Below are 14,556 nucleotides of genomic sequence, written 5' to 3'. Positions count from 1 at the left end.
CTGTTACAGATAGACCTCTAACTACATAATAAGGGAAGGATTCAAAATAATTATTTGGCCAAATATTAAACCTAAAAATCTATCAAATGTCTCATTAAAATGTAGATTACTTAGAGGTTATTACACATTCATATACCATTTGACCCCCCCCTCAAAAATGGTCCCCCTTTCCTCCGTAATTTGATCTTAAACTGAAACCATTGTTCAAAGGCTAAAAAGCATAATCCGCCTAACGCTGAACCCTTAACTAATGATATGCCTTCACATTGCTGCAAATGAGTTTGAACATTAAAATAACAAACCAGTGTGTTTGGGGGGGGGGGGGGATGAGAGAACCAAGTGCTTTAAAAGTGGTCTTCGGCGCCACCTCGAGGATTTAGGGCAGCACAGCAGCTTTTGCCACATGGAGGAAAATTAAATACAGCTGAATAATTGAACGTGAGGGCAAGTTCAAACAAGGGTCACCATCTGCTTGACTAGAACTCTTGGCAGATCTCAGCTAAGCCTCACCCACATCATAAACATGCTTGCAGATATCATATCACACACTGCCCTAAAAATGAAAGGAAATCATTTCTACAACATCCTTGAGCTCATTACATGTAACTCTGCCATGTCGTCATGGATACAAAAAAAATATATGAAGGTCAAAGTGATTCCTGCGCTATGAAGCGTCCTACCGGCAGAAAACAAAGACACACTCTGTCTTCAAAGCCCAGAGAGTTGATATAAAACTGCCCGTCTTATATCAATTGTACGATCCGCACATAAATGCATATTGAAGATTGGGGGGGGGGGAAATATCCTCCATATCCTAGAATCGGGGCTTTGAGTAATCAACAAAGGGAAAGTTTGTGAGGTCAACCCTACCGATATGAATACTTGCTTCTTACCGCTCTGTAGAATTTCAAAAGGGCTACAATGATCTTTACAACGTCCTTCTAAAGTAGTCAATATTTCACCTCAACCCCTTGGCATTTCTGCTGCGGGACCCCATAGGGGTCTAGCAGGGTTGGGCTAGAGGCAGAGAGAGGTGGATGCTTCAGGCAGCAGATGCTGAGTGGTGGCAAGATGTTGGAAGCACTGTGTGTGCTGTTTGGCATTCCCATGTAAGAGGATCCATGCTCAATCAGACCAAGGATCCATCTAGTATAGCACTCCATTAACAGTGGCCAACCAGCTGTCAATCAGACCCACAAGCAGGACACAGTGCAACAACACCCTCCCACCCATGTTCCCCTGCAACTGATGTGTATAGGTCTACTACCTCTGGTACTTAAGCTATCCTGCTGCCCTCAGGGCTAACAAACGATGCTGTCCTACTGCCACTGTTGAAGTAAGATTCAACTCTCAGTTTGGTTGGCTTCTGTTTGTGGAATGAAGGGGGCACCGCCTTGCCGATGCCTCAGGTAGCAAAATGGAATGGGGTGGCCCTAGGTTCAACCCCTGTGTTGTTCTTCATGGATGTGTTCATCTGGACCAAAGTGTCACCAATATGTGGATGTCTCTCAGCTCTATGTCTTATATTCACCAAATTCAGGTGAGGCAGGAGAGATGCAAAATCAGGAGATGTGGACATGGCAATGGACTGGATGAGAGACAATAAACTGAGGCTGCTGCTGCTGCTCCAGAGGGCAGGGATAAACCACTGGGTAGAAATTTCAGGCAAACAGATTCCAGCAAAACATTGGGCCCATATTGCCCTGAGATGTGATGGGGTATCCTCTGGCAAAGACTGAATTGCTTGTTTTTCCTCCTAAACCTTCTCCTCATCTCTCATTCTCTCTTACTGTCAATGATGTTACGCTTACTCCGGTCAAGGAAGCTCGTAGCCTTGGCTTTATATTTGACTCCTCTATTTATTCCTCATATTGAGGCAGTAGCTAAATCTTGTCATTTTTTCCTGTATAATATTGCCAGGATTTGATCATTTTTGTCTGTCTCTTCTGCCAAGACGCTTGTTCATGCGCTGGTTATTTCACGGTTGGACTACTGCAACCTTCTTCTCTCTGGCCTTCCTTCTTCTCACATCAGTCCATTGGTTTCTGTTCACCACTCTGCCGCAAAGATCATCTTCTTGGCTCGCCGCTCTGACCATGTTACTCCGCTTCTGAAATCTCTTCATTGGCTTCCAATTCACTTCAGAATCCAATATAAACTTCTCCTGTTAACCTTCAAAGCTTTTCACGGTCTAGCTCCTTCCTATCTCTCCTCTCTCATCTCACACTATTGCCCCGCTCGTGCTCTTCGCTCCTCTGATGCCATGTTTCTCGCCTGCCCAAGGGCCTCTACTTCCCTTGCTCGGCTTCGTCCATTTTCTTCTGCTGCCCCTTACGCCTGGAACGCTCTTCCAGAACATTTGAGAATTACAAGTTCAATCGCAGCTTTTAAAGCTCAACTAAAAACTTTTCTTTTTCCTAAAGCTTTTAAAACTTGATGTTGTGCGGACTTTATACTGTTAGTTTTACCCTATCCTGTACCTGCTTACCCTACCCTGTGCCTGTTGGCATTCTCTTCCCCTCCTTATTGTTTTACTATGATTTTAGTAGATTGTCAGCCTACGTGGCAGGGCCTTGCTATTTACTGTTTTACTCTGTACAGCACCATGTACATTGATGGTGCTATATAAATAAATAATAATAATAATTTAAACAGAAGCAGGATGGCCATCTGATAAGGACACTGCAATTGCAATCCTGCATTGCAAATCCTGCTCTGAGCAGCAGGGGTTGGATTAGATGATCTCCAAATTGCCTTCTAACTAGTGGAGGCTACTGGCTCTGATTTTGGTGGGGCTAAGAATCCATTCCAGGTTTCAGTCAGAACCAGCCAGAACTCTAAAGAAGTTATTATCCAACTTCCATGATTCTATTATTCAATCCATACAAGATGCAGGTACTGTCAGTAGGCAGTTTGTCTGCCCAGGTGAATGGAGTTCAACCTGTTTTGGAGCGAGCTGTATGCCTAATGGACCAGATCCACAGTTTGGGGGTGCCCATAGATCCAGCAATGTTACTGGATGTGAAAGTGAGCTCTGTGGCACAGAACACCTTCTATCAGCTGATATGCCAGCTGCAACTCCTCCCTTGGAAAACATTGCCTTGCTTCTGTTTTCATGCTCTGGTAATCATTGAAGGCATTGTATGTAAGGTTGCCTTTGAAAATAGCCTGGAAACTTCAGTTAGCCAAGAATAGGGTTGCAAGCTTATTAACTGGACCTGGACAGTTTGACCATATTATGCTTTGCCATTTGCGATGGCTGCCAGTCAATTTCTTGGCCTGATTTATAATGCCGTTTCTGTTCTTTAAAGTTCTTAATGGCATGAGACAAGGTTGCCTGACAGATTCCACCCTCCACCTTGACTTTGAGATCCTCACTTGACACCTTTCTCCAGGTGCCTACAGCAAGTTTAGTGCAGCAGGCAGCTACTGAGAAGAGGGCCTTTTCAGTGGTAGCACCCTAATTGTGGATGGCACAGTATAAAATAAGAACAATAACAAATGCTGATATTTTAAAAGTAGGAAATCCATATACCTGGGTTTACAGTATCACATGTATATTTGTATGTATTTAGAACATTTGTGTCTTCACTGGATTCTTGGTGCCTCCTGAATAATGGAATTCAGGGTTCCATTACTGTTTTGGTTTTCCTCTTTCTACCATAAGATTAAAGCTCATCTTTTATTAAGGTATGTCAAACAGGCACCGATCACCATTGATTTACAGCTGCACCACAGGACGCTGTATTACAAGGGCAGAAACTTAAATGTGTTTATTTGTAGGTGGTCACAATATGCAACCTAACGTTTTATTAAAAAAAGAATATGTTGCATTTTTCTAGCCCCAGCAACTTTGGCACGATGTCAGTGAACATTTGTAAACACGGCAAGGTAATAACGGCATCTCACAAGAGAGCCGGACACTTCCTTGGGGAAATCCATCATTCCGGTCGGCAAATATAGTATCCCCAGGACTATATAGATGCAAGTCCAGGGCATAATATTTATTGACCCTATCAACTGCATCTAATTCCAGCATTAGTGCAAATAACCTGGTGGCCTTTTCTCAGTTCAAAACAAAACATGGTAGCATGCTATGTCGTATTACTGTTTAGTCAATGGAGCTTTGGGTAGGCTTTAATGGGGGTTGGGAAGAAGGATTTGATTAGATTTCTTGCAATCATTTGTGCATTGAGAGGCATTTATGTATTTATTCCCTTTTTTGCCCCATCTTATGGGTCACAGAAGGAGCCACAAGGTACCTTACAACACCGTATGGTAAGGACAGAGCTAAAATGGAGTTGGCGGAACTGGGAAATGAGGCCAAACCTGCAAGTCCTGCCCCCAAATATCCCCATTCACCCACCTGTGTTAAAGAAATTTGTGCTCCACACATGAATGCATGGAAGTGGAATCGTATCCATGCATTGATCCCAACTTTAAGTGTAAGTAAGCCATAGATGCATACACGTTGAGTGATCTGACTCCTCAATTTATTTATTTTATATATTTAGCTTTATAGTGTGTTCTTTGAATAAACACATGTAGTAGTAGTAGTGGTGGTGGTAGTAGTACTACTACTACTACAACTACTAGAAACAGTAGTAATAGCAATAGAACTACTTGAAACTTGTGGTAAGAGCAGCAGACGTATATTGTCAATGGGCTACTCACTCATCGGTTTCAGTATAATGTTCTTTTGCTGTAGTTTATTGCTTCTACCAAATGCATCACTTTATGAAGAATAATCTGTATATATATCATATCAATAAAGTAACTAAGGAAACATTAACATGTGTATGGATGGAAACTTTTGTAGACATATTGCATCTAAGCCTCACTTTAACAAAAAGAAAAAAAAAACTTTATTTGCAATAAAGTCTCCAAAAATATTAAAAATCATATTTAAAGTGTTCTCATAAAATGTGTATAAAGAAAAGACAAGCTTAATTCTCAAAGGCTCCATTATCAGAGCAAAAATTAATATTTGTACTGTTTCTAAATTGGAATAAAATTGCAAAGATGCAAACGCCATCCTATATCATAATCTATAAAACAGTCACAAATGTTAAATCAGCTGTAAAAATGATTTAAAATCTACATGAATAATTTTATTAAACTGATTTAAAACCACATTTTGTTCTACCTTCATTTATTAACAGCATCTCAGACAACAATGCATTTAAAAAGAAATTTGCATGAATACAGCTACATATAAAAATATAGCGGTTATCTTTTGGGTGAAGGTGCTTACAGAAGAAAATCACCACATACTAGGAGAAAGTAGTTAATTTGAGAAACCAAATACTTGTACCAATAGAGGAGCCAGTGACCCAAATCCATTAAAGGGCTATAAAAATATGAGTAGGGTTGAAAGAACAGAAAGAAATCCTCTCTCTCTCTCTCTCTCTCTCCCTCCCTCCCTCCCTCCCTCCCTCCCTCTCTCTCTCTCTCTTTTCCTCTCTCTATCTCTTATAAAATTAGAACTGTGGGTGGGGATAGGAGCATTGGCAATAGGTTCAGATAGAAGCATGTACGTCTTCACCAATGTGGTTAATTCCTTGCCAGAAATATGATGATGACCTCTGGTTTAGAGATGGGCCACAGCAAGACCTAAGGTTTATCCTGGGCTCATCCAGGGTTCGCCCCTGCCTGAGCACTGGATCCCCTGTGTGTCACCTAGATGAACAGGTTTGACCCCTGGACGATCCAGGGATAAACTTTAGGTCTAGCTGTGGCCATGGTCTACATTAGAGGTACCAAAACTCATCTGCAAGCTGCAGTAAGATGGTCTTCAGAAACATTGTGGAACAGCTGAACATATCACAACTTGGCCCCGTACTATTTTTTTCAATGGAGATCTAGACTATTTTGACCAGGGCTGAACTATCAAATGGGCGAACAAGGCTGTATGATTTTCATAATATGGTGCTGGTACAATCTACTAATTTTTTCTTTTAAAATCCACAGTGAACAGGGTTCTTCCTGGTGGCCTGTTTGGGGCATGTGTGTTTTTCATAATCAGGCACTGGACCTGTGCAGACAACATGCTAAGCCATCGTTAGGCCACTAACCAATTTGCAGTACATGGTTAGTGAGCATCTTTAAACCATGGTTATGTAGCCACCATGATTAGGAATGGTTCACACAACACACTAAGGCCTTAGCTAGACATAAGGTTTATCCCAGAATCATCCTGGGGTTGTCCCTGCCTGCTCCTGGGATCCCCTGTGTGTCATTTACATGAACAGGGATGACCCCGGGATGATCCCGGGATAAACCTTAGGTCTAGCTAAGGCCTAAGTCATGGTTCACATGACATGCTAAGCCATCATGTGTAGCTGAAAATGCTTAACCACCATGGCTTAGTGTGTTGTCTGAACAGGGTCACAGATACGTAGAACAAAATGGTTTATTGAGTGGGGTTTTCTGAGATCCATTACTAATTTTTAAGTGGTCCACACACAAACAAAAAGTTTGGGAACCAATGATCTAGACTAGAGATGCTGGCAAAACTTGTATCCAGGCCCAGGTATGGTGAGCTTCACTGAACCCATAACAATGTTAACTCTAGCAAACAATGCTAATGAATGTTTAATAAAAAATTGCCTAAAGGTGAAAAGGGGAACAAAATAGGTTCAACAGTTTACCAGGGACACATAACAAAAAAATGGAGACTGTCCCTGTTTAATAGGTATAATTGTAATATATGAAAGAAGAAGCATATGGATTTGTTACATTCCTGGTGGACCATTATATGTGGCTGGGGGCGTCTTGATTGGTTTGGCGATGGGGCAGAAATTCACTCGGTTAACAATTTTAGTTTGAACTCACCTAATTTCACAATTTCAAGGCAATATGCAAACTCAATTAACCTTCAAATTTTTCAATGAAGTTCTCTAATAAAAACAAACAAACCTGTGCATATATTATGGAAAATAACATTAAAATGCATCATATTAGGAAAATTGCTTCCAAAAAATGAGTATTTTTGGCAAAATTGCATACAAGAATCATGTCTTAAGAGATATGTGCACAAAACGGCTTATGACTTTTCTGGGATGAATCAAATTTAAGACTGAGGAAACGCTCAATGTTCAAGATGAACCAAAGTTAAGGCAGGAAAAACAAGAATCTGAGAGAAGCCTGAATTAACAGATTCATCCATTCCCAGGTTGGTTACAAATTCGCCTACAAATCTGGCTACAAATTTTGTGTAGTTTAGCTCTACACATGACAGTACCTCTGGGTGGAAAATACAGAAGATGTTGTGTTGGTGCCAAGCTCTTTGCTTTGACAGTGAGTTCCAATATGCATCAAAAAAGGCACGAGCTTTTAAAGCTCTATTACGCACAGATGACCATGAGGCATTCTGATGCCCTTAAATTAGCAAATTATAGTGTTAGGTTCCTTTTTAAACTCTACCTCCAGATGATGTGACTACCATGGAGATGACAAAACTATCAGAATGGTTTGTCCAGATTAATATCCACATGTGATTAATATCACATTTTTTGTCTCTGTGTGTGTGTGTGTGTGTGTGTGTGTGTGTGTGTGGAGAGAGAGAGAGAGAGAGAGATTCTTCTCATCCAAGATCCTGACCTTTAACATCATTTCCCCCAAAAGTTAATTTCTGTGATTAATGCAATATACTAAAATGCATAAATTTGATCATCTGAAGGATTCAAATTAGGAATTATTGACAGCTGATAGAATAGAAGTGCAGACAGGAGGCAGATTTTCTCATCTGTCCATCTAAATGTTGGAATATATATTGATTATGATATGACAAGGGAGAGAATCTGCCATAAATCTAAACTCTATTAGATTAATACAGGCATTCAATTAACATGAAAATGACAACCTAAGAGAAAAGCTCCGAATGTTGGTCAGCTCTCTGTTTCAGAAGTTTGAGGCAACCTACGTTTGAAATAAACAACTATGATTTTAGCAGAGGCAAGCAAAAATCGAACAAACAAATGCATGGCCTTTGTGGCTTTCAGTTTGGACAACTGCATTTCTATCTTAGAGACAAAACCCTTGAGAACTTTTTGCACAGACAGGAACTGTGTACAATGATCATGTGACAAGTTGTATGCGCACAAATTTCCGTATGTGGATTTCAGATCATACTGGGAGAATCTCAGGGGTGGCAGAATATATTTTACTGCCTGAGGCAAAGGACAAGAAAGCCTCAATCAAATGGGGAGTTGAATTTTACATCAACACTGATAACAGGACAGGGTCCCCCACTTCACCTGAGGATAGCAGGTCAATTTAGGGTGCCAAGAATCACACACATCTCTGTGACCCAACACCTTGTTGACTGCTCTCTGCCCTTCTGGCATCTGGAAAATATGCAGAAAAATACGCAAATAATTCCATAAGAAAGTTCACAACGATTTACATAATTTATATTAGTATGTAACTTTTAGTGCATTGTCCCCCATTCCACTTTTCCCCACGTATATTTTCCAGAAGGGCATAAGTCTCAGCAGAAACATACATATTTCCTTGTATATTAATTTGCATAAATTTCAGAAAAGTAATAAATAAATAAACATGGAAGTCTGCGGATTCCACGCAGCCTGGGAAAGCCGGTTCATTGTGGATTCTGCAGGTCAGATGCATAGAAATCCAAACTCATTTTAGTCCATCTCAAATTTCTCCAGTATCTCTAGCAGCCATCTCAGCCTGCCTAATGGTAGGGCTGGCCCTGGGAAACCTAGGCATAGGATCTCTGCACAAAGAGCTAACGATGCATTTTTCAAAAGTGGTCACAAATAATTTGTAAGCATTTCTGAAAAGAATAAGAGCACTCTGGCTCACATTTGGGATTGAGAATGGGACACGTTCACATGATTTGTGAACAGAAACAAAATTTTCTTACATCCATAATTATAATCGCCAGAAGAATGGGGTTGAGGCTGGGAAAATAGTGCCATGCGCGGCCTTCTCAGTGGCTGCTCCAAGGTTCTGGAACTCCCTTCCCAGGAAGGCTAGACTGGCTCCCTCCTTGTTACACTTTCGGAGGCAGACAAAAGCTTTTTTGTTCCTGCATGCCGTTAGGAATACCCTGGACATGTGTTAATGTCTTGGATTTTTTTTTATTGCTATTTGCTTTTTATTTTATTCTTAAAAAATGTTTTTAATATTATAGGAGTTTAATTCTATTTTAACTTTTGTAAATTTATATTTATATGTTTTAATTGTATGATGTTAAATGTGTCTTTGCATTTAAAACACAGCTTTAAAAAAAGGGGAAGGGGGGAGAAAGAACTGAATTGTGCTAGGGTTAACGGCAGGCATGGAGGGGGAATTGAACCCTTGCCTCCCCTGTTGCAGTCCTGATCGAAATCCCACCGCTGAAACTAGTATTAACTTTGGGGGAGAAATCCCCATTGCGTCACTTTGTAACAGTTCTCTATACCAGCAACGCTAGCACCTAGGACCATTTCCATTCCTTCTCAGGAAAGAAAGAGGCATCAGGTTAGGGTACAATGCGAAAGCGGAACCCAAAGCTTTGTAAAATGGGTAGCATGGAAGCATATCAGGAGAAAGTTTGAACAAAAAGCCCAGTTCCTAAGATGCAAAGGCAACTCTGCAGTGCGCATGGTGGGGCTCATTATATACCTAGAGAGAACCTGAAACAAGTCACGTTAATTAGAATCAGGAAACTTCAATGCAAAAGGGCAACAAAGGTTGTTTAATAATAGCACTAATGTTGCCACTTCTGTCTCAAATGCGGTGCCACTTCACCGTGTCAGATGATGGGTGAGAGACATTTTGGAACTCCATAAGCAAAGTTGAATAAAAATCAATTTCAGAGCCTTAAAGTGGGAAATTCTAGTTCCGAAGGTCATTGCACATCATCAGATGCGCTCTGGCACTAGAGCTCATCTAAGTGGTCAATTTTAAAAAATGAAATGAATATGGAGGATTTAAGATGTGCTACACCAGTGCCTTGGAGGTTTGAAAGTAAGCACAGCATTAGAACATTCCTCCCAAAATAAACAGGAAGGTGGATATCTATCTATCTAGATTTTTGGCTCCAAAGAATGAGTTCACAAATTCTAAGTGGGGGTCTTTATTTCAGTTAGCAGATGCACATTTTCCACAATAAAAAAGCCCACTTCAGACAACCCTTAAATGATTTGATTTGAGTTATTAAATTGATATGGCCACCCATCAAGAAATATTCTCTTACAGATCAAGGACAAGCAAAATAAAATGTTGAAAAGCAAAATACAGTAACTAAAAAAAAAAAAGTCACAATGCAGCATGGCAATATTTCCTTCCAATACAGACACCATAAAACAATTAGCAGCTCAGATTAAAAGCATATTACAACATTAAGAGGCAAGGGCTGTTTAAATGCCCCAGATGAAGAAAATGTCTTCACCTAGTCCCCAAAAAGAGCATTAGAAAGGCACCAGGAGAGCCTCTCTGGGAAGGCTAAATAGCTCGTGGTCACCAATGAGAAGACCTTCCCCCTAGTAGCCACACACCTACCTCACTTGGAGAAGAATCAGGAAAAGGTGATATTTCTGGTAATCTGCTCATAGAAAGGGGAACATGAACCTAATTTTATCCCAGACTCCACCTTTCATTGAAAGGACCCTTGTAAATGCAACTTTAGGCACAAATGCCCCCCTCCACACTGCTGGAGATCCTGAAAAAAATATGAGTGCTCCTGATAGCACATAGAGAGGCATAAATAGGTGATGTTCTGACCTTCAATGACTCTATCTGTATGAATTGAATGCAGGTGGATTTCAGTGGGAGCTGCTACTTGATTCCTCTCCCTTTCTCTCTCTTTTCAAACATACACACACATGAACACATATTAAATGCTATGCAAATTAACCACATGGAGGGAAAGTAGCATTTTCTGAATCCAGAAATTAAGAAATCCAGTAGATTCAAGAGAGAGAAATTTCCCCCATAACATTCCAAGGAAAAAACGTGAGCCATAAAATAACATGGCCTTTGACCAGTTTGGTTTTTCAAAAGCAAACACATTTTTAATTGAAATTTGCACCAAAAACGGGGAATGCACAAATCAGCAGAACGGAAGCTCATTGAAGTTTTCTAACTTCCACATCAAAGCTGTTTCCAACTTGTATGTATATCTGATTACAAGCTTTGTGGGTTTGTGTCCGTGTGCGTCTGTGTTTCTTTTGGCATGAAAATTCATGCGTATTTTCTGGCGCATTTTTCCAAATCTATGCATCAGCTGTGCACAGTTTTGAGACGCACACATTTTTCTCCCACTGCCTAAAGCATGTCTGTATGTATTTTTCAAAAAGCATGTACTTTTTTCATGTGCATTTTTCAAATGTATGCATTTTTCATATGCAGTCCCCCCCCTCACTCCAAATTACAGCACACATTTATGGACTTTGGAAATTTATGGACTTTGACTGCAGAGGTCCTTTGGGTCTGTGTCTGGTTCCGGGAGGTGCAAACTGGGTAAATTCTGGCCGAAACCAACCTGAAACCAATTTCTCAGACATCCCTACGACAAAACTAAAGGGGGTGGGGAGGAGTCCATAGAAGCTCCAAATCTTCAAAATGAGTTGTAAAACTTTGCAGCTTGTATTGCTAGAGTCCAAGACCATTCTTGGTAGTAGGTAACAGGTGTGGATTAAACTCACATGAAGAGGCCTAAGAACAGGAATGATTCCTTTGGGGGGAATCAAACAGGAAGTAAGTAGGGAAGAGCAGCTGGGAAAGAGGAAAAGATAGCCTTGAAGAAAAGACAACATTGACTGTATTGAAGTTCTTTTGGCATAATGGCAGAGAAAATGAGCACCATCTGGTCAAAAGTGAGAAAGGAAGAGCAGATGACTGGAAGCAAAGAGGAAAAGAAGCACCAGGAAACTAGAACAGGGATTAATTTGTGAAGTTGAATGGTCTGAGGGCCAAAACAGACATTACTTTAGATCTGTGTCTGGCAGCTATATCTTTTTTAAAACTTATTTTTACTCTAGAGTAGGTACAGCCCCCCCCCATCTCAATCTGGAGCTTAAACGCTCCCTCTCATGCCATGCTAGGGTCCTGATCCAGATTGGGAGGGGGCTGAGTCTATTCTAGAATAAAAATGAAAAACAGGCATAGACACTAGGTACAGGTTTAAAGTAGGGTGACCATATGTGGGAAACCAAAAAAGAGGACACCTAGTGTGTGTGTGGGGAAGCAGCTTTCTGAGTCCTGCAGAAAGTATGTTATTCCCCCGCCACCTTAAAGAACCCGATTGGAGTGGAGGAGGGGAAAGGATTTCATTCTGCACCACCACCATCCACTCCAATGGGGGCCTTTTCTATAATGTCCACGAATGATCCACTTTCCCCTTTAAGACCTCAATTGGAGCTCAGGGTGGGGGAATGATGTGCCTCAAGAAAGCATGTCATTCCCTCCTGCCATGCTAATGGCAGCCTTAAAGAGGAAGGTGTGTCATTCCAGGACATTATTGAAAATTATAGAAAATCCCCCCTGACACCATGGAAAGAACAAAAACCAGGACAAATCCGGGGAAATCCTGACAGTTGGTCACCCTATTTAAAGTCATGGCCATTTTGGCCCTGAGACATTTTGCTTGCCTCTGCCTCTTTTCTCCAAACACATCAAAGCACAAAGACTAAGCCTGGGTTACTACTTTCCTTCATCCTTTCCTTTGACCCACGTTCCTTTCTCCTAGATATGAGGACCCTATTCATTGCCATACAGGCCCCTCTCAATTACAAATCACCACTTATAGTAGGCATAGCGAGGAAGACAGATGGTACTTTCTTTCTCATTCAATGCAGTTTCCACCCTCTCATCCATGTTGCAACAGTATAATATCTTCAAGATATAAGAACATAAGAACATACAAAACATAATAAGAGCCATGCTGGATCAGACAAAGGGTCCATCTCATCCAGCAGTCTGTTCACCCAGCGAGTAACCTGCTGCCCATGGGACATGAGTGCAACAGCACCCTCCCACCCATGTTCCTCAGCAATTGGTGTACATAGGCATGCTTCCTCTGATAGTGCAGGTGGCATACAGTGATTAGGACTAGTAGCCTTTGATAGCCTTCACTTCCATGAATTTGCCTAACCCCCCTTTAAAGCTATCCAAACTACTTGCTATCATTACGACTTGTGGAAGTGAGTCCCGTAGTTTAACTATGCGCTGTGTAAAGAAGTACTTAGAATCATAGAATAGCAGAGTTAGAAGGGTCCTACAAGGCCATCAAGTCCAACCCCATGCGCAATCCACCCTAAAGCATCCCTGACAGATGGTTGTCCAGCTGCCTCTTGAATGCCTCTAGTGAGGGAGAGCCCACAACCTCCCTAGGTAACTGATTCCATTGTCGTACTGCTCTAACAGTCAGGAAGATTTTCCTGATGTCCAGACGGAATTCTGCTTCCTGTAACTTGAGCCCGTTATTCCGTGTCCTGCACTCTGGGAGGATCCTTCATTTTAACTGTCCTGAATCTCCCACCAATCAGCTCCATGAGATGACCTCGGGTTTTATATTACAAGAGAGGGAGAAAAGGTCTCTCTATCCCCATTCTCCACAGCATGGATAATTTTGTACACCTCTATCATGTTTTTACTCACCTTTTCTCCCAAGTTAAAAAAAAATCCCATCTGCTGTAACCTTCCCTTGGTCATTTTAGTTGTCCTTTCCTTTGAACCCTTAGTGATCTTTGAAATACAGAATCCCAAAGAAGATGGAAACCAGATTAAACCAAGTTTATTTCTCCACCTAGTTTAGTGTTGTCAATGCTGACTGGCAGTAGATTTCAATGTTCTCAGGTAGAGGATTTTCCCATCACCGGCTACCTGATCTCTTTACTTGGAGATGCCAAGGATTGAACTTGAGATCTTTTGAATGTCAAAGATGTGTTCCATCACTAAGCTAAAGTCCCCTCCCAGCTCCTCACACACTCCAACCATGACGGTAATATTATTAAGAAACAAAAGTGGGGGAAATAGTCCTCATAAGCAATGGGAGATACTTGTGGGCATTACTCTCGGTGCTGACATATCTCGTGGGAATGATGCACCAGGTGTGAGGTAGGAAGTCATCTTCATTACATCAAACAAGACCCTTCCAGTGTGTGAAGCATAAAAGCTAAAGCTCTTTCATTCAGAAGTTGCGAGAAGAGGTATGATAAAGGAACGAAACAAAATAGAAGACCTGATAAGGGTGAAAGATGTACAAAGGCATACAGTGTACTTTATTCTAGTCACCAAATTATCACCTTACAAATAATTTTCACATCATTACATAGGGATCAAATGTCCCCACTCACATATTTTTTTTGACATGCAATAGGCAAAGCTCAGATGTTTTGGTGAATCATTAGTCAGTGGCTTTTGTAAGGTGCATATCTGCAATAATAATTTTTTTAAAAGGGCTCCAAGGACTATGTAGAATTTGAAATGATTTTTCATTACTCTGTTACAGCAAGAGCAGCAAGTTGATCATCACATCATAGGCCATAGACGGGCTCCTGTTAAGCCAGTGTAATGGATATGGGTTCTGGAGCTGCAGGCAGA

The 14,556-nt window shown here is 41.1% G+C and overlaps 1 protein-coding gene across 1 annotated transcript in view; it reads right to left on the bottom strand.

The window, feature by feature from the left end:
* The window catches only part of LOC134408730 (homeotic protein spalt-major-like), an 88,697-nt gene that overhangs the window by 34,123 nt on the left and 40,018 nt on the right, over positions 1-14,556 (bottom strand). The window lies entirely within an intron of this gene.

The sequence above is a fragment of the Elgaria multicarinata genome, chromosome 14 (assembly GCF_023053635.1).
Source record: "Elgaria multicarinata webbii isolate HBS135686 ecotype San Diego chromosome 14, rElgMul1.1.pri, whole genome shotgun sequence".
NCBI classification, from domain to species: Eukaryota; Metazoa; Chordata; class Lepidosauria; order Squamata; family Anguidae; genus Elgaria; species Elgaria multicarinata.
Note: the sequence above shows the minus strand (reverse complement) of the source record. Positions and strands in the feature narration are given on the sequence as shown.